This window comes from Meleagris gallopavo, chromosome 1 (genome assembly GCF_905368555.1).
Source record: "Meleagris gallopavo chromosome 1, MGAL_WU_HG_1.1, whole genome shotgun sequence".
Classification (NCBI taxonomy): Eukaryota; Metazoa; Chordata; class Aves; order Galliformes; family Phasianidae; genus Meleagris; species Meleagris gallopavo.
The window spans coordinates 126,915,980-126,939,494 of NC_139404.1; the positions used below are offsets into that span (position 1 = coordinate 126,915,980).

Below are 23,515 nucleotides of genomic sequence, written 5' to 3' on the forward strand. Positions count from 1 at the left end.
TAAATAAACACATTTAGCCTTTGTGCAGCTCCCCAGTATTTCTTTTTGCTCTATTTTTGTATAGGACTTTGTTATGCCTTGTGGCCGGGAACCCTCAGTGCCTTGATCAAATCAAATCCCCTTTCACGTATTCTTCCTCTGGGCACCAGAGCCAGAGGCACATTCAGGTCCCCCTCAAGGCTGGTGCAGATTCACGCTAGAGGAAGCTCACTGCAATGTCAGAATAATTAGAAGCTTTCTAACATCATAAAAAAAATAATAATCATCATTAACAGAGTCATCTTAAGTGTCTTTCAGGAACAAAAATCACACCCCTGTCTCCCAGGAGAATATAGTCGAAGTGTAGATTCATACCAACAGTGGAAGGAACACAAATATTCATAAACCGAGATGGCTTCAGGGCAGGCTTGCAAGATGAACTCTTGACCTTACTTAGCTCAGTAAGGTGACTATGGGCTTGCAGAGGGCTGCAAAGTCACCCAAAGAAAACTGATCTATAAAAATCTACAGCATCACTCATAGTCATTTTGAAAGACATGATCAATTTTCAGAGTAATGATTTCGTAGCAACTAATTGCTTGCTCAGGAAACCTGAACATGGACAAATGGATTCTCTCAAATAGCCTATCTTGAAACAATAATAATAATAATTATAGTAATAATAATAGTAACACTCATTATAGCGTGTAATACTATAGGATCACTGCATTTCATATTTTTTTTACCAAAAGTATATGCTGATTATTTTTTTTCTGAAAGTACCTTTCAGCATTTGTAGAGGGGAAAGATTTTTTTAAAAATGCAGTGAATAAGAGTTTGAGATATTTTGCACCTTTAGGGATCAAAAAGTAGAAATGGAGCTCCCCTCTTTCTAACCCCCTATGTTTAAAATGAAAGCAGACTTTTTAAAAAATAACTGAGGAAACAGACCAGATTTAATTAATTTTTAGGATATCTCATTCAATATTTTTTGCATACTTTGAGGTTGTGAGACTGAAACTCCTTCCTGTTTACCTGCAGGCCCATGGTGAGAAGTGAGTCTGACAGCTAACATGGACAAACAGTTAATTCAGTTTTTTTATATGAAAGTGGAGGAGTCAAGACAAGAGGAACTTGAGTCTGTTCTGCAGCCACATTTAATATAAAAATCTCAGATGTTTCTGCATATGAAGCAATATAATAAATAGCCCTAGCTTGAGGAATCACCTGCTTACAATGAAAACCATCATCTTTGGGGCAAGGTGTGAAAGAATTAACACTGAGGGCAGATCGCACTCCTTGGTGCCTCATGGGAGCATGCATCATGAGTTGCTACTACTGGAGATAATGCATGTGAAGGACTTTATTTGTTTATTTTAGAAAACAATTTCAATACAAATTATGCAAATGTATATATATATCAAAAGGAAGTCTTATTCACTGTTAAACTCTCAGATAAGTAATCCTATACATTCCTGTTTCTCATCATTGCCCATATCCAAGTTGCCTGGGATGGCTAGCTCTGATGTAGATCCAGAGTGTGAGTATCCAGGGCCTGGTGAGACAATCCCACCCTTTCCTTGAATAATTGTTGTCTGGGGGAGGAAGCCCCACAGTGTCTGCCTGTCTGGAGGAACCTCAGTCCTGTCCAACACACATACAGAAGAACCCCATTTCTTGAAACCCACCACCCATCAAGAGCTGGACAAGGATTAGCTCTGATAATTGTTACTGAAGTGATTGATGTCGTTCATACAGTTCATCTTCCATGGAAAATCTCTGGAGCAGTCTCGCTGATACTTCAAGTCCGTTTGATCTGTTCAACTTTAATGAGAAGAATGGACTAGATCCATACATAACAGTATTTCTGTGGGCTTTAGACATGTTTTATGCAGAATATTATTTATCCTTGGAGCAGCATTCAAATCTGTGTTTCATCCTCAGCAACCTCCTCATTAGACCCTCCTCTTTGTGCAAACAGGAAGGTGTGAGCATCTGATGCAAGAGAGAGCCTTATCCTTCCCACTAGAGGAAATGCTGCGGTTTGCAGGCTCAGGTATTGCCCTGTGAGGTGTACAAAACATAGATTTAGTTCTTCTCAAAGAAAAAAAAACCTGAACCAATCTGTCTGAGTGCTTTAGCTATGAAACTGTCATGCAAAAGTGCATGCTGATGAGATTTCTATTCTCTCTTCCTCTACCAACACCCCAAATGCAGTGAATGACATTTCTCTCACCCACAGTGTTTTTAAACAAAACTACACATGCCTAGGTAAGGAGACTTCAAAGCTGAGGAAAGGGCATGCATGTGTGTCCAGGACTTGCTTTCTAAATCATAAGAAAAGGAGAAGGGTTCTGTGTTCCATATTGTTGGAAGTGTTTTCTTCCTTGGGCTGCAGATTTCAGGTGAGGGGAATACACTTTAGTGTCCTGATTGCCTCCCAGATCTGCAAGGAGAGATCCCAAGTGCCACCTCATCTTCAGTGTGGGAGTACCCCAATGATGGTGAGTGTTCCTGGAGAGATTGGCCCTTACTAGCTCCCAGGCCAGTGGTTTTATGTAATGCTCAGACTCAGAAATGCCTTTCACCTGAACAGGTACATACAGCCAAGGGAGTAGGGCTCATGGAGCAGAAGGTTTTTATGTACAGAAGACCTAATTTCTGGTGTTGCAGTATGCCCAACTTTCACCTAGAGACCCTGTGTGCATAAAAGTATCTCGGACTATATATGCACCAAAGGCATGTCCAGACTGCAACGGACACTGCTCTCCAAATAACAGCATTTTCTGGTTTTTGTTTTTTGGTTTTTGTCTTACTCTGCTGGGTGACACAGCGCAAGTCATGCTGAGAATATTGCTCTAAGCTTCTAAAACTGAGAGTTAGCTGCTTAAGACATTATTCAGTCATTTCTACACCTCATCACATAAGCTTCACACAACAGTAAAATGTGTAAACAGTAAACTTTGTTACAGTTATGCAGAAGATGCTGTAAATTCTCTCTTCCATGGAGGTGATCAGAGACATCTTCTCTAGACACCTGCATATTCTCACTGTGAAACAGAAATCAAGTGTAGAGCATGGCATTAGTTACCAGGTTGCAGTGGAGGGTAGGATGGATTTTTTGCTGTACTTGAAAAAGTGAAGACAGCAAGGAAGGAGTTAATCGTTACAAAATACAGAGGTCATTTCCTGAGCCCTGTGGTTGGATGAATGCAAACTTTCAACTATTTCTAATTCTTCTCTGGCATTTAAGAGGCTTTCAATGTGCACTCAATGTACATCTCAGATCAGGTAAGGACTACAGCTTTTCATTTCTTGATTGCTTTTTACAAAATTGATTTTTAGTGGAGTTAAACTCGGCCAAGGCTGATTTTCTCACCCTCCTATTATTTGCATCCAAAGGGAGAACAAAGTTCCTTGCATCTAAGAAGTGCATGTGTGTCTTTGTCCCAGATGACTGTGAGCATTACTAATAAAGTAAATACTGTGTAGGTTAATAAGAGAGCAACAACAATGAAGAAGTTAGGCTACTGTTTGTCAGAAGACAGAATGATTGCAGCAAATACTGCAGTAAAAGAGAAAGAAGACTCTTACCGCCAGTTTTAAGGAGTTCTCTCCGCAACTGTGACCGAAATAAGGGATTTTCAGGTGTATGGTTTGCTTTAGCAGAAGGCAGTAAAAATCTTAATGTTTCTTCAGTGCTTTTTTTTAAAAGGAGGAAGAGTGAGCTGCTACATGCTGTTTGAAAAAAAAAAAAGAAAAAAAAAATCAACAAGTTTGGGCTAGTTTGATTTGTAAAACTTTATCTGATAACTATTTTTAGCTATTGCAGAGTCACATATTATAGTCATCCTGAGACTGTTCCTGAGGTTTGCAGCAACTGAACATACACACAGAAGTGACTGTAGAAGCATATCATAAGAAGATGTAGCTTTATCAGAGTCTTCTGATGCACAAAAACTATGCTCAGACAGAGTGGCACCAGAAGGAAGTCTCATAACAGAGTGCACTCTTGCATACTGCATTTGTTGTCTCTTAATAGATGGGAAGAGACTATTTGTGTGAAGGGTTTTTTTAATAGTTTAGACACAAACATAAAATAGCCTGTGTAAGGCAGTTATTGTAAATGAGTGCTGTCACTGGTCGCTGCAGAAGGTGACATGCTGAGAGGATCACCGAGTGAAGTAATATACTGGAGAATCAGTTCTTTGGCATTTACTGTTTTAAATAATTCTTTTTGCTTGTAATCAGTTTTAATGTTTGGGTGTCAGCTCCTTGACTGTACTCAGTGTCTGGTAAAAACAATTTTTGGATTTTATGCATAATGATTGGGACAATCCAACCACTGTATCTTCTGAAAGTATTTGTTAGCTTCAGAAATGTAAGTTCCATCAAATTTTGGACTTTGTTTCTAAATCATCAGCAGCCTTCAAACTCTGTAATGAAATTTACCCTTAAAATATCCTGTGAAACAGAGACATTTTGTCACTGAACTTGAATGAACCCAACCTCAGCTGACACCAGACTTCTGTCCTGGTTTTCCCAGAATATATGATCTGATCAAGAATCCCAGTTCTTCCATTGCAAACAGCTGTAGGTTAGTTTAGACACGACCAGGAGGATGTCATCATGCTGCTAGGGAAGAGGCTACAGCATGGGGAGAAGCATTTTCATCAGCTTAGTTGTATCTGAATATCACTGCTAAGCAGTTTGAGGTTCCTTACAGTTGTACATGACCTTAGCTGGTAAATAGTTGTAATCTATGATCTATACTGAAACACATCACTACTAATACTGCACATTGCTAGATGAAAGCTGTCTAAAGTATGCCTACCCGTCCCATGGTCACATTTCACAGTTACTGCGTAGGCATAGCTTGAGTGAAAATACGCAGCAGCTTTGTGGGAGGAAAATGAACTGAACACAGGAATTGCCTGTCACCAGAGAGCAGATTCCCTGCTGCTTCTGCCTCCAGATTTCAGCATCACTTCAGGTACATTTATTGAAAATGTTTTATTCCCCTTTTGCACTGTGGGTTTGAGTCCCACTCTGATGCATCTGTCCGTGCAGATAATTTTGTTCTCACTAATGGCTGTGTAAGTGCATAAAACAGGGGGTCAGCTTAAATGTTTCTAAATGCTTTCAGCATTCTCCTTGACCTTCAGCATCTTTTGCATGGAAATAGAGTGTACCTCTCAGCTGTTTGTCAGAAGCAGGCATACATTGCATGTAGTGCCATAACAGGATGGAAAATAAACAGCATAAGTTTACCTTTTATGGTAAATGTAGTCACCTCCATTATCTGCTGGCTTCTTGTTGAGTGGCTGGAGGGAAGAAACCCAGCATGCCACAATCTAGCCTCAAGAGGTTACTGTGTGGTGGGCTTTCTGTCCTGCTTGAAAGTGAAGAGACACGAGGACCATTTCTCAAGGCATTTAAGTGATGCAGTGGTGTTTTGCACATCTGCTGTAGCCTTACAATTCTACTTCATATTTACATAGTTTCCATGTTAAAACTGCTTTTGAAGCAGAAGTCCAAGGTGCTTTACCACTGACAACTAATGTTTGCAAAGCCTCCAAATAGACAACTGACATTTTTATACCAGACATGTTTTCTGACACCATTCTTACTTTTCAGAGTATATAATAATCTTAAAAATTGATCTTTTCTTTGGGAAAAAAAAAAAAGAAGATTTTGTAGAAATAGGACACACTTGATTTGTACATCAAAATTTTCCTGATAAAATTAGTTCATTTTATAAGTAAATATTGTTGGGACTATGCTTTGGGCTCATTTTCTCTTACAGACAGATCTTTATATTCTGGTTGAAATTGGAAAGAAAAGTCGGTGTTCTGTTTGGGATTACTATTTATTTACATACAGAAAATCTGAAAGGGACTTTTAAATGAACCGTTGGGGTCATGATTGTTAGATAAGTTTAGAACAGTTAGTCATAGAATCATAGAATCATAGAATCATAGAATCATAGAATAGCTTGGATTGAAGAGACCTCAAGGATCATGAAGCTCAACCCCCCTGCTGCAGACAGGGCCACCAACCTCCACATTTAATACTAGACCAGGCTGCCCAGGGTAATATAATCCATTTTTTGTCTACACTTAGTTGCTAATCACTGAGAAATATCCCACAGGCTTAACACGCGGAATTTGGTAATGTCAATTTGATCTGCTCACTCTTCATACATTTTTCATGAGTTCTGACTGAAATTTTCCACTGCTAGTCTTATTTCTCAGTGTTGCACTGAAATATAAGTATGTTGAGTGTCTAACTAAGAATAAGAACACAGAGGGTGAGTGAGAGAGCTTGTATATTCTTCATGTAGTAGCTCCTCTTTTCAAATGAATACTAGCCATCAGAGAATGTAAAGGAGAGATTTTCTCAGAATCAGAGATTGATGAGAAACCAAGAGTTCTCCAGGCCAGTGCACATACCTCTAAGCCGTTTTCATAAGGAGTGGTATGTTTTTTGTCATATTTTTACACTACTGCATGAAGAATTCATGCTCAACAGCTGGTGAATTGAAGTAATTTTACCATGAGGTCCTTGCTCTTGTAGTTCCTTTTTAGGTCTTGAAATAACATGAGATATTATGCACCAATACGGTCATGATGAAGCAGCTAGGTGCACCTGATTCACATCACACCTCACTCAATAAGAAAAGAAAATATAAAGTTACCAAAAAGTATGTGCCCTTTTATCTTCCCTTCTTCAGATATGCATATGATGTATCTTTAGCAATCAAGCACAGATAGCTATACAGCTAATGAACTGTGTTTTATGAGAGGCAGTGTCATTAGTGCTTGCCATTAATTGGCATCTTTAAACAACTGATTTTTAAAAGGTTTTACTTTGGTCCTTTCTACAGCTCTTACTCAGAGAGGAAATTTGATCTGCTATAGCACGGAAACATCAGCAGTGACCATGGCGAGACAAATTCCTTAGGGAGCTGCCTGTAAGTCTGATCAACACTTAAGATGAAAAGTGTTGCATATTCTTTGACAGGATGTTACATGCAGAGTTTAGCTATATAAGGCAATTTCTGAGGCAATAAGGGAATATTCAGGAACACGAGTTTCTGCCGTGAGCAGGTGAGTAAGCACAAAGAAAGGAATTACCTTGTAAAGATTGTTTTGTTGTTTTGGTTTTTTTTCACCATATGTTCACAAAGATATGGTTAGTTGTTGAGATTCTCTAAAATGTGCCAAATGAAATGCTGTTATCCCAGAATCCTGGGTACACTAAGTAGACCCCATTTCTGTACTACAGTGATTCAGCAGCTGAAGGTTGGGAAAAGGAGCCTTTTGCGCTTTTATTATTTCTCCTTGTAACAGTTGGCAGTAGGGGGAGGAGGGGAAATCCTCCTGGAGTACGGGGCAAGAGGTAGGATAGGAGATCACGGACAACAGGAATTGAAATGCTGAGGGAAAGGAAAAAAAAATACAGGGGGAAAGCTAGAAATCCAGAATTGAGGGAGATGAGGATGGATGTATCTGGATGGCAGCTAATTGAGGAGAAGGAAATACTCACTCTGGGTTACATGCTACATGTAACTAGGTTGTAGAGGACAGAAAGATGTGATCCTCTCAGCTCATTTATTCAAATACTCTGGAGAAAAAAAAAAAAAAAAAGAAGAAGAAAAAAAAGAAAGAAAGAAAAAAAGAAAGAAAGAAAGAGAAGAAATATCCATGCCACAGAAACCTAAAAAGGAACCTCCAAGGCAAAGTAGGTTTGCCTGCACCCTCTAGTGGTCTAAACAGAAATGACATTTTCACTTGACATCTTCAGTAATACTACCATTTGTTGGAATCAGTCAAACTTTGTTCCTCAGCCAATCTGACACATCTGTAACAACTGTTCCCAGCCTCTGAAACAGGTTGGCTGCATCCAAACTCCTTTTTTCTGGAATGATCTTTCGTCTATGATAACTCCTAAAGTTAAGAGAGTATTAATTTGTGTGAATCAAAATTGTAACAAAATTATAATCATAGAAGCATAGAATATCCCCAGGTGGAAGAGGCCCACAGGCATCATCGAGTCCAACTCGATGCACGCGGGACCACCTAAAAAACAAATCCTGTGCCTGGGAGCAATGTCCAGACACTTCCTGTTCCATGCCCATCGCCCTGTGGTGCAGCCCCTTTCCCTAACCCCCAGCTGCCCCTCCCCTGACAGCTCCATGCCGTTCCCTCGGGCCCTGTGGCTGTCCCACGGAGCAGAGCTCAGCGCTGCCCCTCCGCTCCCTGTGAGGAGCTGCAGCCGCCATCAGGCCTCCCTCAATTCCTCTGCTCTGCGCTGAGCACACCGAGAGGCCTCAGCCGCTCCTCCTATATCTTGCTGTCCGGGCCATTCACCATCTTAATAGCTCTCCTTTTGACGCTCTCTAATAGTTTTATGTCCATATTCTCATATGTGGTCCCCAAACCTGCACAGTGGGAGCAGGACATCCCCACTCCTCGCTGGATGTCAGTGCTGGGCTGCTGCTGTCAGCTTGCCATCAGCCAGAATCCCCTGACCCCCTCCAGCCTCTATTCCCCCAGTCTGTACATATAGCCAGGGTTACCCATTCCCAGGTGCAGAATCTGGCACTCGCTTTTGTTAGAGTTCAAAAGGTTGGTGATGGCTCAGCTCTTTAATCTATTAGTTTGTAACCACACAAGGAAGTGAATTTCATAGCCTGAGCCCAAGTTTTGACAGAGTTTGATTTACTAATATTGACTTAGATTCAGTGTAGTAGCAACTTCTTTGTGTATATGGAAGATGGTACATCCCTCAATCATATAAGTATGGATAGAACAGAAAAAAATAACATAAAAAATCAAACAGTCACTCATTTAGAGGGAGACTATAGCATGTAAAAGCCCTTACGTGACTGCTGCTGAAGGACACATATTGACTGGAGGTAGGACTGCAGGAAGAAATGGGAGTAACTTTGTGATTTTGATGCTTGAGTGATGTTCTGGGAAATCAGATTCTGTCACTGATTCTGCTTGAAAGTCTTGGGTGATGCTGAGAGTAAACGGATGCATAAAAATACCTGAAATTAAGCTGAGTTGAAACTTTATAGCTTCAGCCCAAGTGGAGACAATTCTCACACAGTCACTGACTACAGTCCCTAATAGTCACTTCTTATAACATAAAATAGCAGTACTTAGGATACTTAAGGGCAAGTACAGAGAGATATCCATTTGCAATTATAGGGCAATGGGTTTTGACAGGACTGAGAGAGCTGGTCACGTGCCAGGAAGGAGCATGCTTGAAGTATGTAATTAAAATTGTTTTTTCTTATAAATACAAATGCTTTCTTTTCAAGTACATGTAATTCTTCTTCTAGGGCACTTTCCTAGGATAAAGATGCAACACATTCAGTGCTCTCTTTGGAAAGTATTAAAAACCTTGACCATTTCCTTCCTTAAAAGTATACAAACTACCACTCTTAGGGCTGATTTGCACTTGACCAGTTGAAATTGCAACATTGATGGACAAGGAAGCAGTGGTCATTGGACAAAAGAGGAGCAGATGCCTGAAATATGGTCAGCTAGAAGACAAAATAGCTGATCTCTAATTTTGTTTTCCAAAGTACTGTTTCACATTCAGTAGTCATTGGATAATCCCAGTCTAAAGAGTAGCAATCAGATTATGACCAATCTTTTATGGATAACTTCCCCTGTGTTTTAGACTAGGGAATACCATGCCCTCCTGCATGGTGCTTTCATCTTTCCCTATGCAGTCATGTCAATATATTTTTTATTGCGCATCTTTTACATGAAATACAGGCTGTACACAGCCATTTCATGGTTAAAGCAATCTCTTGCTCAGATAACAATTTCCATGGTGAGACATGGTAGGCAACCTGGGGCTCTGTTTCCTGACCATAACCGCTAGTGTGTCATTTAGAAAGTGAAGGAAGTGTTTCTTTTCTGTCAGTCATCTTAAAAGACTATAACAAATAATAATCATTTTCCAGAAATAAAAGGAAACAGATAATCTTTAAAAAAAGTATTCACAAATAGGTTGAAGGCTTAGGTGTTCAAGTAATCTTCCTAAAGAAGAGAGGGTATTTCTGGGAAACTCACCAAGATTTTGTTCCAAGTTGTCATGTAGTCTGTTCAGTGTGAAACTACATCAGTCTGAGTGCTGAGTTCATGCTATCCCTAACCATCTTACTATTTCGCATCCCATTCTGAGACAAGTAAATCACAGAAACAAAGAATCACATGTCAGGGATTGGAAAGGACCTCGAAAGATCATCTAGTCCAATCCCCCTGCCTTAGCAGGAGTACCTAGATAAGCTCACACAGGAACACGTGTCTCCAGAGAATGTCTCCAGAGAAGAAGACCCCACAAGCTCTCTTGGCAGCCTGTTCCAGTGTTCTGTTACCCTTACTATGAAAAAGTTTTTTCTCATATCAAATTTTCATTGATACCTTAATCTTTGTGATTCTCATCTCATAGAGCACGAAGTCTTTTTTCATATCTGTCTTCAAGGGGTTAAGCTTTCAGAAAAAGCCACCAATTCAGAGTTCCTCATTTTCTAATGTGTATTCAAAGACACCTGGGTCTGACTTGAAGAAGTATTGAGCACTTAGAGATTCAAATATAGTATATCGAAGAGTAATGTCAAATGCTCAGAGAATTGAGGACTTAGGCAACTCAGGTTCTCCATTGCTTATTTTCCTGTTTGCAATACAGGGTCAAATAATTTTCATAATAGAGAAAGGCTGAAGATAAAAACTTTTCAGTTCTTTTTGAAGCACTTTTCATCAACATTGCAGGCTACAGAAATACCCACAAATAAATTATTTATTTGGCATTCAGAACAAGAGGTTGAACAGTGCACTTAACATAGGGCCTAGTTGTCATTCACTGAATAGTGAGAAGAACAGTCTAAAGCTTTCTGGTGGTTTACTTTGCTTTTGGAATATTGCTAGGAGGGCACTGGTTCCAGTACAAATCTAATGGAAACAGGCAGGCTTAAACTTGTGCATTTTGCATCCAGTTGAATTGTTAAGTTTCTTGGCACTTGGACTGTTTGCCTCTCTTCAGCTTGTTGATTTCCAGCTTTTCCCTACTTTGATCATTACACTACAAAGCAATCAGGGGAACCTGCTGACAAGATTTGGGCTCCCACATTCTTCAGTAGTTTATCCATCCATTAGAGCAATAACCTGCCTGAACTATAAGAGCACTCCTTGACAACAAAGGAAAAAATATGTTCATAAGAGATACCTTCTCCTCCCCTCAATTTCAGGTCACAGCACAACTGATGATTTCAATTATTCATTATTTAAATAATCAGTGCAATGATCAGTGGTGTTGTGGTCATTAGAAATACATCGTCAGTAAAAAAGTTTGCAGATTTTTCACAGCTGCAGCTAAGACAAGTTGGCTGCTAATATGAGAGTGTGACACTGCATTAAACTGGACCAAGATTAAGCCCTTCAGTTAAGCTAAACTCTTCTTTATACCTGCATGCAATGTCTCCTCATGAGCCTAAATTGTAGATAATATCAGTTGCCCTTTCTTGGTCCACTGATGCCATCACTCCATCGTTGAAGGCCACTGAATTGGTCAGGCACAGTCTGCCCATGGTAAGACATGCTGGCTGTCTCGGCTCAAATTCTTGGCTCATCTGTGCCTTAAAATAGCTTTCAGCAGAACGTATTCAGTGATCTTCCCAGGCACAGAGGTTAGGCTTACTGGTCTGCAGTTCCCAGGGTTCTCCTTTCTCACTTTTCTTGAAAAGGGGAGTGATGTTTCCCTTTTTCCACTCATTGGAGACTTCACCTGATTGCATGAATTTTCAGATATGGTGGAGAGTGGCAACCACATCAGCCAGTTCCTTCAGGACCCTGGGATCCATGTTGTCCAGCCTTATAGACTTCTACACTATTCAGCCTCATGAGGTGGTTGCTGACTTGGCTCTGCTCTTACAGTGGGAGGGATTTTTCTCCTCTGAGCCCCGCCTAGATGTTCAGGGATGTGAGAGCTGTGGAAATCTGATTGCCAGTGCAGACACAGGGAAAGAACTCATTGAGTACCTCAGCCTTTGCCATGTCTTTTTAAGCCAGTTCTCCTTTCTCATTTATCAAAGGGGTACAGTGTCTTCTGTCTCCTCTGCCTGGGAGAATGCTACAAAAATGCAGAATTGAGGCAGGCAACTTATTTCTCTGTTGAAAGCCTTTCTCACTTTCTGGTGACCATGGTAGGATGGGATATATGGACAGGATGTATGGTACAGAGCAACAGAACAAGTTGCCCAGGGAGGTTGTGGGATCTCCCTCCGTGGAGATAGTCATTGACATCCTGACATGGTCCTGCTCCTTTTATCAGTGGTGTTGAACCAGATGGACTCGTAAGTCTGTTACAATCTTATCCATTCTGTGATTCTATGATTCTCAAGGAGTTTCACAACAGAAAAGTCAACTTCTGAGGACCTACTAAGATTTTGGGGGATTCATTAGCTGACTGAGTGGGATTACAGTATGGAATATTTGTCATGAACTTTGATCTAAAGAAAAGGCATTTGGACTTCTTCAAAAGTAGGAAAGGCAAGTACATTTAATTGAATGCTGCTGAAGCTTTCAATAGACAGTGCCAGTAATCCATCCAGTATGGGACTGGTTTGCAATATCATGATCATCAAGAGATAAACTAGATGCACAAGCCAAGGAGGTACTGCTGCAGAGGAAGCACAATCTCAGAAGGTAGAGATGGGCATTTGTGGCTAATAGTCATTGCACAGTAATCAGGCCTCTGCAAATTCATAGGCCTAAACAACTTGCTGGCATTTGCTCCAACCTCACAATAAAAAAGACTTCCTCACAAGCTGAATTACCAAAATGTAATCTTAATTCTAACACTGAAAAAAAAAAAAAAAAGGCTTTAGAAGCTGAAACCCTCTGTTGTTTTCACTGCAAGTGCTAAAACTCAAGACTGAGATCTTCCTTAGCTTAGAAGGAAGGTCTGAAGTGAACCACAGCTGTGGAGGGGGAAGATTACTTTTAAAGCTGTATCATTCTGAGAACCCAATATGCTATAAATAGTCTAAGCATTTGCTGAGGACTTATCAGAGTAAATCCTAGTAAATCCTGCAGCTGGAAGAAAGGTGGTGATGCCATGTGCCTTTTAATCCTGTTGATGCTGAGAGTACTCTCTACAAACTAAAGATGTTTAACTGGTTGGAACCAAACATTTTTGCATAGATTAGCCACTATGCTATAGTTATTTTTCTACAACGTATCTTTACTCCTGAAGCTGAATTTGTTCCAGTTTGCGTGGTGCAACTGAGTTATAATGTAAATGCTGAGAATGAAAAAGCATAGTATTTTGTTTAGTGCTTAAATGGAGACGTCCCAATTTATATGTTTTATATGAAGTGACTAAGAAGATCTTACTTACTTACCACATTCCCTATTTGAGGAATGTGGGCAGTACTGTATTTTCTGTTTTTTTGAGTTTCTGTATTTTCAGTTTTTGATCTTTCAAGCTTTTTTTCTGAAATAAAACTGTTGCAAATATCTTGCTCCAGGGGAAAGTTTGATTGTAATATGTAATATGTTGTTGTGGCTGGATCTCCTTGAAATCTCCAGCAAAGTGTTGAAGGTTGCAGCTTTCTCATGGACCAAGATATTTCCTCTTGTCTAACTTGCTTGCTGTTCAGAGTCTTATTCTAAAATGCTTGATTGTGAGCTGACAAGGTATGGGACATCTCAGCTGGATCCATGGAGATACGAATACATAATATGATAGAGCAGAGTGAAAAGCAACTCTTCTTATTTAATGAAAGGAAGAAAGGAAGAAAGGAAGAAAGGAAGAAAGGAAGAAAGGAAGAAAGGAAGAAAGGAAGGAAGAAAGGAAGAAAGGAAGAAAGAAAGAAAGAAAGAAAGAAAGAAAGAAAGAAAGAAAGAAAGAAAGAAAGAAAGAAAGAAAGAAAGAAAGGAAGAAAGAAAGGAAGAAAGAAAGGAGGAAAGAAAGGAGGAAAGAAGGAAAGAAAGAACTGTAAAAGTTATCATTTCATTTACAGCTAGAATGCAAACAGCAGTGGCACATGATATGACCTAAAAATAGGAGTCGAGTATGAACACATGTTCAGCCTAAAAAGTAGTCAGTCTTGTGATTAGTGTGACCATTTCAAAATATTTCCTGTTGTGATTGAAAAACCTTTAAAAAGAAAGGATGGGTTTTATCTGAACAATTTCTAGGTGTCTTCTCTTTCTCTTAGTCTTGGAAAAAAAAAAATATGGTTTTCTTCTATGTTAAATCATCAGACAAATAAAACTAGATTACAAACCATGCTTTTTGCATAGTGTAGTTTATAGCACTATATAACAGAGTGCTCTAAAGCCTATCAATCTGTATGCAAATGACTTCAATGTGTACCTTATAGAATGCCTTAGAGGTAACATCTAAAGAGATGGTGTGGGAGTGGTAAGTAGTTTTGAACTGAGGAAACCGCTTTTTATATTCAGTTTTTGTGTTTGCTACTTTTTGAATTTTTTTTTTAAAGTGAATCAGAGAACTGAAAGAGGAACCCGCACTGAGCAGCATGTCCTAACTTGTAAAACATTTTCCCCACATCATGTGATGAAAAATATTTTATCACTGCGCTCTTACCGTTGCTATCTGAGAGGTTCAAGCACTACAGCTTTTCTCACCTCACCTCTGGTTCTAGAAGGGGCTGCAAGAATTTACTTTGCCTTTGTAGACTCTTTTAGGAGTATATCATTCACAAACTTTACTAAAGAAGGAAATAAATTTATTTTAAAGCTTAAAACTCTGCTTTACATTTCTTCCTCTCTATTTGTGTATTTATGACTGTGAGGCAGAGCAAGAGACTGAAACATACACAAGAAAAAAATAAGGAGAGTAAAACATCTCTCCTGAAATTTATACTGCGTTTATATTTTTGAGATGAGAATCTTCCTGAGATATTTAAAATAAAAGGGACCTGGATCTGTTTCCTTTAGTCCACAAATGACTTCCAGAACAGTGGCTTTTTCCATCATTTGGCTGCCTATCAGCAGTAAAATCCCTGTGGGTGGTGATGCTTAGAGACTACCACAGGCATCAGTGACTCCACCTCATACACCCCACCTGGTCTCCCTGCCATGTACCTGGTGCCATGTGGATAGACCCTGTTCTATTCATAATTTCAGTGGGGCTGGGCCACCCTGTGGGAAAATATGATGATGATCCTGCTTCTCTGACCATGGATCCCAAAACAGAGATGGGAACAAAGTTGTAAGAAAAATTAAACAACCTCCACTTTTTTTCAAGAGAAGCAGTTGTCGGTGCTGGTCTTCACAGAATCACAGAATCACAGAATTGTAGGGGTTGGAAGGGACCTCTAGAGATCATCGAGACCAACCCCCCTGCCAAAGCAGGTTCCCTACACCAGGTCGCACAGGTAGGCGTCCAGGCGAGACTTGAATATCTCCAGAGAAGGAGACTCCACAACCTCCATGGGCAGCCTGTTCCAGTGCTCCGTCACCCTCACTGTGAAGAAGTTCTTACGCACATTCGTGCAAAACTTCCTGTGCTGCAGCTTATGTCCGTTTCCCCTCGTCCTGTCTCCACGTACCACTGAAAAGAGACTGGCCTCACCGCTATGGCCGCCACACCTCAGATATTTATAAACCTGGATCAGGTCCCCTCTCAGTTGTCTTTTCTCAAGGCTGAACAGACCCAGTTCACTTAGCCTTTCTTCTCAGGGGAGATGCTCCAGGCCCTTCACCATCTTTGTGGCCCTCCGCTGGACTCTTTCCAAGAGATCCCTGTCTTTTTTGTACTGGGGAGCCCAGAACTGGACACAGTACTCCAGATGAGGCCTTACCAGGGCAGAGTAGAGGGGGAGGATCACCTCCCTCGACCTGCTGGACACGCTCTTCTTAATGCACCCCAGAATGCCATTGGCCTTTTTGGCCACAAGGGCACACTGCTGGCTCATGGCCAACCTGTCATCCACCAGGACGCCCAGGTCCCTCTCTGCAGAGCTCCTCTCCAGCAGCTTATCCCCCAGCCTGTATTGGTGCATGCAATTCTTCCTCCCTAGGTGTAAGACCCTACACTTGCTTTTGTTGAACCTCATCCGGTTTCTTACTGCCCAAAATTTCTTCTTGAATTCTTACATTCTTCTTGAATGTAACTGCAATGGGCAGGAGGGCAGGCTGTATTGCAAGAGCACAATCCTGTCTTTGCTTCCACAAAGCAGAGTACACCCTCAAGGTTTCAAAAGAGAAGACCGCTAAGAGGATTGTGGGAAGATTTCAGCCTGTGTCAAACCACCACCGAGGGATGTCCCAGGAGCAATTCTCCTTCGAGACTTATGCCTCTACAGCAGAGGCACAACAGAAAAAGGGAACCAAAACCTTTCGATAGGGAAGCCCTCACGAGAGTTCAGGTTTCAAGCTTAAAGTTTTCTTCTAACAAGTCTCATTTCTCATCAGTTATTTCCATGTATTCTGCATTTCTTTGGGGACAGCAAGCTGTACTTTTGCGCTATAGCAATACTGATAAATTAGTCAGCTCCAGTGAGAGCTTTTGGTCACTGGAACTCTGCACCAGTAGCTGATAGCAGTGCTGCCTGGTGCAAGTCTGGGTTGTTAGGTCCCTCCTCCCCACTGGTTCCCTGGTGTGGTGCAGTGGCTGGCTTAGGCCTGGAATGTTCTGATTACGCTGCATGCCATCACACCATGGAGAAAGCCTGTCAGCGTGGCATAGGCTGGCACTGGCAAGGTGACCTCAACAGCAGAGGATGGCCCTGGGACTCAGGGGAGGAGCCTGATCCCAGGTCAGGGCTTCTGCTGCTGAGCAGTTCCAGGACAATGGTAGAAGGCTAGGTCACTAGATGCTGCTACTGACATTATATTCTACTTATTTTGGTATTTAAGTCTTCAAAAGTCTGCATCACATGTTGATGCAGCTGAACTGTTTGTTGGATGTGACACACAGTTTCCTGCAATACAATCATACTAATCCTTTAGCAGACCAGCCTATAATGGCAGAGCTGTCTCAGTGTTTGTCCTGACCATACAGTTTTTAGAGGTTGCGTCTTTCCATCAGACTCATCTGATAGCTAAATATCAGATTCTCAGCCATACAACAGGGCGATCACTCCCATCATTTTTACACTCTTTGCAAATCTGTAGAAATACCTTCTGGGGGTAGGAAGGCCCTACAGAGGGATCTGGAAAGGCTGGATCACTACACTGAGGCCAATGGGATGAGGATCAACAAAACCAAGTGCCAGGTCCTGCAATTTGACCACAACAGCACCAGGTAATGCTACAGGCTTAGGGCAGAGTGACTGGAAGACTGTGTGGATGATAAGAACCTGGGAGTTGGCTGACTCTCAGCTGAACATGAGCCAGTAGCATGTCCAGGTGACCAGGAAGGACAATGGCATCCTGGCTTGTATCAGGAACAGTGCAGCCAGAAGGAGCAGGGAAGTGATCATCTCTCTGTACTCAGCCATGGTGAGGCTGCACATCGAGTGCTTTGTGCAGTTTTGGGCCCTTCACTACAAGAAAGACATTGAGGCCCTGGAGTGTGTACAGAGAAAGGCAAGGAAGCTGTGAGGGGTCTAGAGCACAAATCTTATGGAAAGTGGCTGAGGGAGCTGGGATTGTTCAGTCTGGAGAAAAGGCTCAGGGAAAACCTCATCACTCTCTACAATGACCCTGAAAGGAGGTTTTAGTGAGGTGGGGGTCAGTCTCTTCTCCCAGCAAAGAGTGACAGGACAAGAAGGAATGGACTCAAGTTGAGCCAAGGGAGATTCAGGTTGAATATTAGGAAAAATTTCTTCTCTGAAAGAGTGTTGCGGCTCTGGAATGTGCTGCTCATGGAGGTGGTTGATTCACCATCCCTGAAGGCATTCAAGAAGTGGAGAAATATTGGTGATAGTTGGACAGTTGGACTAGATGAACTTGGAGATCTTTTACAACCTTGGTCATCTTATGATTCTATGGCAAATATCTTGGGTTTGTTATGACTGTTATACGTGATCTACTTCAAACACTGCAGAAGCTGTTTGTCCAGTTCCTTCCTGGATTTTATTAATATCTTTTCCTGTCCTTTAAGAATACAGAGGATTTAATAACATTCCCACCCCCAATGTGTGTGTCATCCTGAACCATACGCTTTTCTGTGCCAAATGGCTTTCTTTAGTCTTCAGTTTAAAAGCTGTAACCTTAACTTTTAGCAACAGAAACTTTGATTGTTTTAGTTTAGATTGAACTGTTTTTCCTGTATAGGCTCCAACTGTGCCAAACTTTTCCTTTTCTCTTAGTATATTTGTATATTTTCTTATGCGTCAATTTCTAGTCATACATTGGCACTCCAAGCATTCAGTAATATTTTAAAGAATGTCACTTGGAGATCTGTAGTGGTACTGATAACTCACATTTTGCTTCCAAGGAGCTATCTCCTTCTGCTCTGTTGCTATTATTGACTTACTGGATCATAATCATGCTAGTTTTCAAAACACTTCAGTTTGTTTTTAGATATCCCATGAATTTCAGTGTCTTACTCTTCAACACACAGTTTTCACACAAACTTAAATAAATATTATAAGGTACATGATCATCAGTCCATGATATAATTTCCAGATGTAATTTATTTATTTCTTATTGGGTGATGTTTTAACCTGTGCTACTGAAAGAGCTCCCATCTGCAGGAGCTTTTTCTCCAGGTTGCTTTCCCTTTTTCCTGTAAATGCCTGTTCTCTTCAGAAAGTCAGACTTGCAAGTCCGTCATGGGATTACTACTTTATAGTATGCTTGTGCTTTTCTTCAGCATATTTATTTCTCAGCCAGATTATTACCTTCATTTTATATCAGTAGCTTTCAGCAGGGCAGGAGTTTATTTTCCCCTTCATTTTCATCTCTTCAGGTGAAGAACATTGGTTATGCCATTTTCAAGTGTTAGAGTAAGACAATTGCATTTTCTTTTGCCGTACCTGAATTTTCTGTCAAGTTCCTCTCTGTTCTCTGTATTTGTCCTTGTCACTGCATTTCTCGAGGTATATATTAAAGTCTCATCTCACATGGAAATACACTTTAAGACAGGCTGATCTCTGGACCCCTGTTTTTTTTTCTACAGTGCTTTGGTCCTAGTGAAGCTCAAGCTTCAAATTTTATCTGACAAAGTTTTTCATTAGGACTTGGAGTTCTTGTACTGTAGGATTGCTTTCCTTTCATGGAATATCTGAAATTAGCTCTATCAAGTCACCTAAATGTCAGGATCATAAAAATTGCTATAAATACACTTTTTTTTTAGTACATTGGTCAATAAATAACACTCTCTAAAACAGGAAATAATCCTTTTTTTTTTTTTTCTTTCTTAAAATTTCTAAGATTTCTCTTAATGCCTCATACTGCAATGATCCATTTATCTCAGGGCATTTCACTAGTGGTGATGGGAGCTCAAGTTCGAGTAAAGCCAACAAGTTGTTGCAATGTGTTGCTCATAGATGAGAATACACACTAGGCATCCCTTCCCCACCCCCAAATTTTCATTAAATTATATACTAGCACACTTCTTGATTAAAATTAGGCTGCTTTATACTTCTCAATGCAGAAAAGATATGTTAGACAGGAGTATAATCAAATTTTTACCTTATTTATACATTTAAGTTACCTATGCGCAGTGAAGATTTGTGAGAGAGACAAAAATCTTAACTAGAACAACAGTTGCAGCTTAGTTCAACTGATAAGATTTCAACTTTGACCCACTGTGTCACCTGCATTCGATGACTTTCAGAAGAATGAAATGGTAGTAGATGTGGTTTCAGAGTGCTATTCTTGTTACATCCCTGTATATTAGTGTGGTAGCACAAGTAGTTGCAAAGGAACCGAACAAGCGGAGGAGCTTTTGTTAGAAATCGTAGAATCATAGAATTGTAGAATCATAGAACGGCTTGGGTTGGAAGAGACCTTAAAGATCATCTAGTTCCAGCCTGCTGAACTGGAGATTATGAATTGGAAAAAAAAAAAAAAAAAAAAAAAAAAAAAAAAAAAAAAAAAAAAAAAAAATTTCTTTTGTGTTACCAGTCATACTTCTGACTGGTATCAAATTGAGAAATCAGGAAAAAAATGGCAAGTTAGGAGAAAAAAAAAAAAGGCAAAAAAAATCTCTTATTTTGCATCTTTTCTATTCTGCTGTGTACGCATGTAATGCTGCTTTTAAAACTAGGTCATGCATGCTAACTGCTCATGTAGTTATTTCTGAGATTTCCCTAACACGTTTGTTTCCAGTTTCTGCGCAAAATGTCTTACATTAATGCTAGAATTACACTATATTCTATTCGAAACTCCAAAAATCATGTCAAATTAACCTTTCAGCTACACGTACAATATGGTGGAGTGAGCTTTTTATGGACTGCAGCATATATTAAATTGATCAACAGCTAAAGATTCTCATATCCTTAATGCAACTGGAAGAGAAAGCTATGGTTATTTCTTTTTCTTTCTTTTTTTCTTTCTTTCTTTTTTTTTTTTACTTTGTGCTTTCTTTTTAATCTCTAAAGATAATCTTCAAAAACACACATACAGCTCTACCTCAATTCCTTTGGACTAAGCAGGAGAGGAAACATTCAAAAAGAATTTCACAGGAGAGATGAAAAGATAGAAAAGATATAGTTCAAGCAGGATATATATACATGGGCTGCTCTGAAAGTAATGCCTCTTATTTCATGATGTTGGGCCATAGTATAAGAGGCAGATGGTGGTGGTATGGCAGTAGAGGTTGAAGCTTCCCACCAATATTCTATTACATTTTGTTGCTGTTTGACAGATGGGAGAGAAGGAGCAGTCTGACAAAATGGCACCTGATATGGAAGTGTGTATGGACCAAAAATGTGTCACTGCATTCCTCCACATGGAAGAAATGGAATCCTTTGGTATTTGTTTACGCTCACTAAATGCTGATGGAAACCAAACAGTGGATGTGAGCACAGTAAGGTAGTGGGTGGTGCATTTCTGCAGTGGCATCAGAGATGTGAAAGATAAGCCATGTTCCAAATGGCTACATGCACAGCTGTCAACTCCACTGGTGCAGATTTTTATGAGTCCAGCATGTATGCACTTGTTCATCACTGGCAGAAAATGCATAGCTAATGGTAGTGATTGTGTTGAAAAAGAGTGTTTTGTTGATGATAATTTGCTCTATCAAATAGTGTTATTGTGTTCTTTGTATCTGTTGTAGTTTCCACAGAAATCATGGAATCATAGAATGGCCTGGGTTGAAAAGGACCACAATGATCATCTAGTTTCAGCCCCCCTGCTATGTGCAGGGTCGCCAACCACCAGACCAGGCTGCCCAGAGCCACATCTAGCCTGGCCTTGAATTGTCTATCACAAATGGCCTTTGCCAACAAAGTATTGATTCTTTTCCTGACAGTTGAATTCAGAAGGGAAATAGTCTCAACTATACATTTGACTTTCACAATGACTGTGTGAGGTATTTACTCATAGTAGGAGGTAACTGCAGACCAAAAAACGTTTGTCAATCCTGGGCATAGACAATATGCAAAGATGCAAAGTAATACAGAAAACTAGTTCATGTATTATTTAAATTTAGACTTTTTGAGGTTGACGTTTATAAAAATATCAATGTTTTGCTATAAGTCAATACTGTTTAATAATTGTTTAGTGGCAAGCTACCTGCAGCCCTCTGGCATAGGATCATTCCATGCGGCTCAGGACATCTGCTGAGGTGGAGTGTTTTGCAAACTGATTGTCCATTGCCATACACTCTGGGTAGCCATCTGATAAAAACTGCATGAAGTCAATGTTCCCTGCCAGGAATCAGCAATTTTTCAGTTAACTGCTTGCGTGCATGCTCTTGCTCCATGCTTAAGTGCAAGACAGCATTATTTCAACAAGAAGCAAGTTACCTTGTGCTGTTGAGAAATAAGAGCATGCACATGGACAGTGACCTTTGCTAACACTTCTTAAAATATCAGGCTTAAAAAAAATCAGGCTTACAGAGTCTGTGTGTGTAGGAAAGACTGATATATACCTGATACATTCTAGCTATGAGCGTAATAATCAGAATAATTTAAATCCACTTTAGGATGCTTACTTAGTCTGACTGAAATTTAGACCAGCCTAGAAAATTGGTCAGTGTAGTTATACAAATTGACCTGAGACTGCTCATACCATTGTTGAAAGCTGCCTTGAAACTGCAAACCACTTTGTTTTATGATGAAACCAGCTCCTTGGCAGCACTTAGAATCATAGATTCAGGCTTCATGTACTGACTGTCATAGCACAGGACTATTCCACAACCTAATGTTTATGGAAATACTAATATTTCCATAAACCTGAATATGCCAGAGATGAACTTTTAGAGGATGGGATTGACTAGGTTCACTCTGAACAGGGTTACTAACATGGAAAATACAGGCTGTATATTTGCAAACTGTTACCAGTAATAGAATGAACGTTGTTAACTGCAGTGTTAGCAATCAGCACAGAATCCTAATTTTTTAATTTATAGTTAGCAAAGGCAAAAGTTCAAGTGCAGTAATATTCAACTATCAGTAAAAATGTATGTTACAGGAGAGACGTGGGGAAATGTAAATGTAGCTATGTATAGTTAAATTTTCTACTTAGCTAGTTCTGTGGAATCAGAACAGTACTTCCATGTGATGTTTACCCATCTCTAAACTGTGTATTTAGATTTTACACTCAGTGTGACTTTTTTTGTTTTACTATGGGAGCTGCCTGCTTGCATTCCCTCAGGCTGGAGAAGTACTCCCTAATAGGCATTAGTGGTAAGATTACTTTTCTTCAGTTTTGAATAAAGCTGCTTTCATTTAGGTTGATGCATCTGACAAACTCAACAGGCATTTACTACTCCATTACACTAAAGCTGGTAATGTTTCCACATTTCTTCGCTTTAAAAATAGAAGTTTTCTCACCTCTAAGTGTGAAATATTTGTGGAGGGAAGACACTTGTGTTTTGCCTTGACCTAACTGTTTGAGGTCAGACCCATAACCACCATAAGATTTACTTTGACAAGGTGTACCTAAAAAAAGACTGAAATATGTCTCTGCAAGAGTTTCTAATCAGTATGGCATTTCTAAAGTCACTCTTTCAGTGTAAAAATACTTCACCTTTTGTAGTGGAGGCATGCATTTACTTTTCTTATGTATTTTACTTGAATAATCTTCTGTGAAAAATACAAAATTTTATTTGTTCAAAGCTAAATGACATAGAAGGTCCAGAATTTTGCAGCTAGTTGGTTGTTGTCAGTATTGTTTGCTTGGAAATACAGATCAGTACCTGTACACACAAAGGCCAGTGGCATCCTGGCTTGTATCAGAAATAGTGTTGCCAGCAGGAGCAGGGAAGCGACCATGCCTCTGTACTCAGGTGGGGCTGCATCTCAAGTGCTGTATTCAGTTTTGGGCCACTCACTACAAGACAGACATTGAGGCTGTGGAGCATGTCCAGAGAAGGGCAGTGTATCTGTGATGGTCTGGAGCACAAATCTTATGGGAAGCAGCTGAGG

The 23,515-nt window shown here is 40.1% G+C and overlaps 1 protein-coding gene and 1 long non-coding RNA gene across 9 annotated transcripts in view; one reads left to right on the top strand and one right to left on the bottom strand.

Moving 5' to 3' along the window:
• Positions 1-986: 986 nt before the first annotated feature.
• On the bottom strand, positions 987-4,778 carry LOC116217642 (uncharacterized). Of its 2 annotated transcripts, XR_014880392.1 has the most exons (4): positions 4,432-4,778; positions 3,574-3,717; positions 2,950-3,029; positions 987-2,043 (listed from the first exon to the last, which is right to left on the bottom strand). It is a non-coding gene; the product is annotated as an uncharacterized LOC116217642 (long non-coding RNA). The 2 variants fall into 2 exon arrangements; XR_004162338.2 differs by lacking the exon at positions 4,432-4,778 and having other exon boundaries at positions 990-2,043; positions 3,574-3,920.
• The window catches only part of P2RY8 (P2Y receptor family member 8), a 31,064-nt gene continuing 10,596 nt past the window's right edge, over positions 3,048-23,515 (top strand). The window contains exons 1-4 of one of the 7 annotated variants that reach the window (XM_085213178.1): positions 3,048-3,270; positions 4,838-4,972; positions 6,866-6,952; positions 20,791-20,896. The gene's annotated coding sequence lies outside the window, so the exon portion shown is untranslated. Of the gene's footprint in view, positions 3,271-4,837; positions 4,973-6,865; positions 7,089-20,790; positions 20,897-23,515 lie in introns of all 7 variants that reach the window. The other 6 variants (XM_085213161.1, XM_085213191.1, XM_085213150.1 and 3 more) reach the window with 6 other exon arrangements.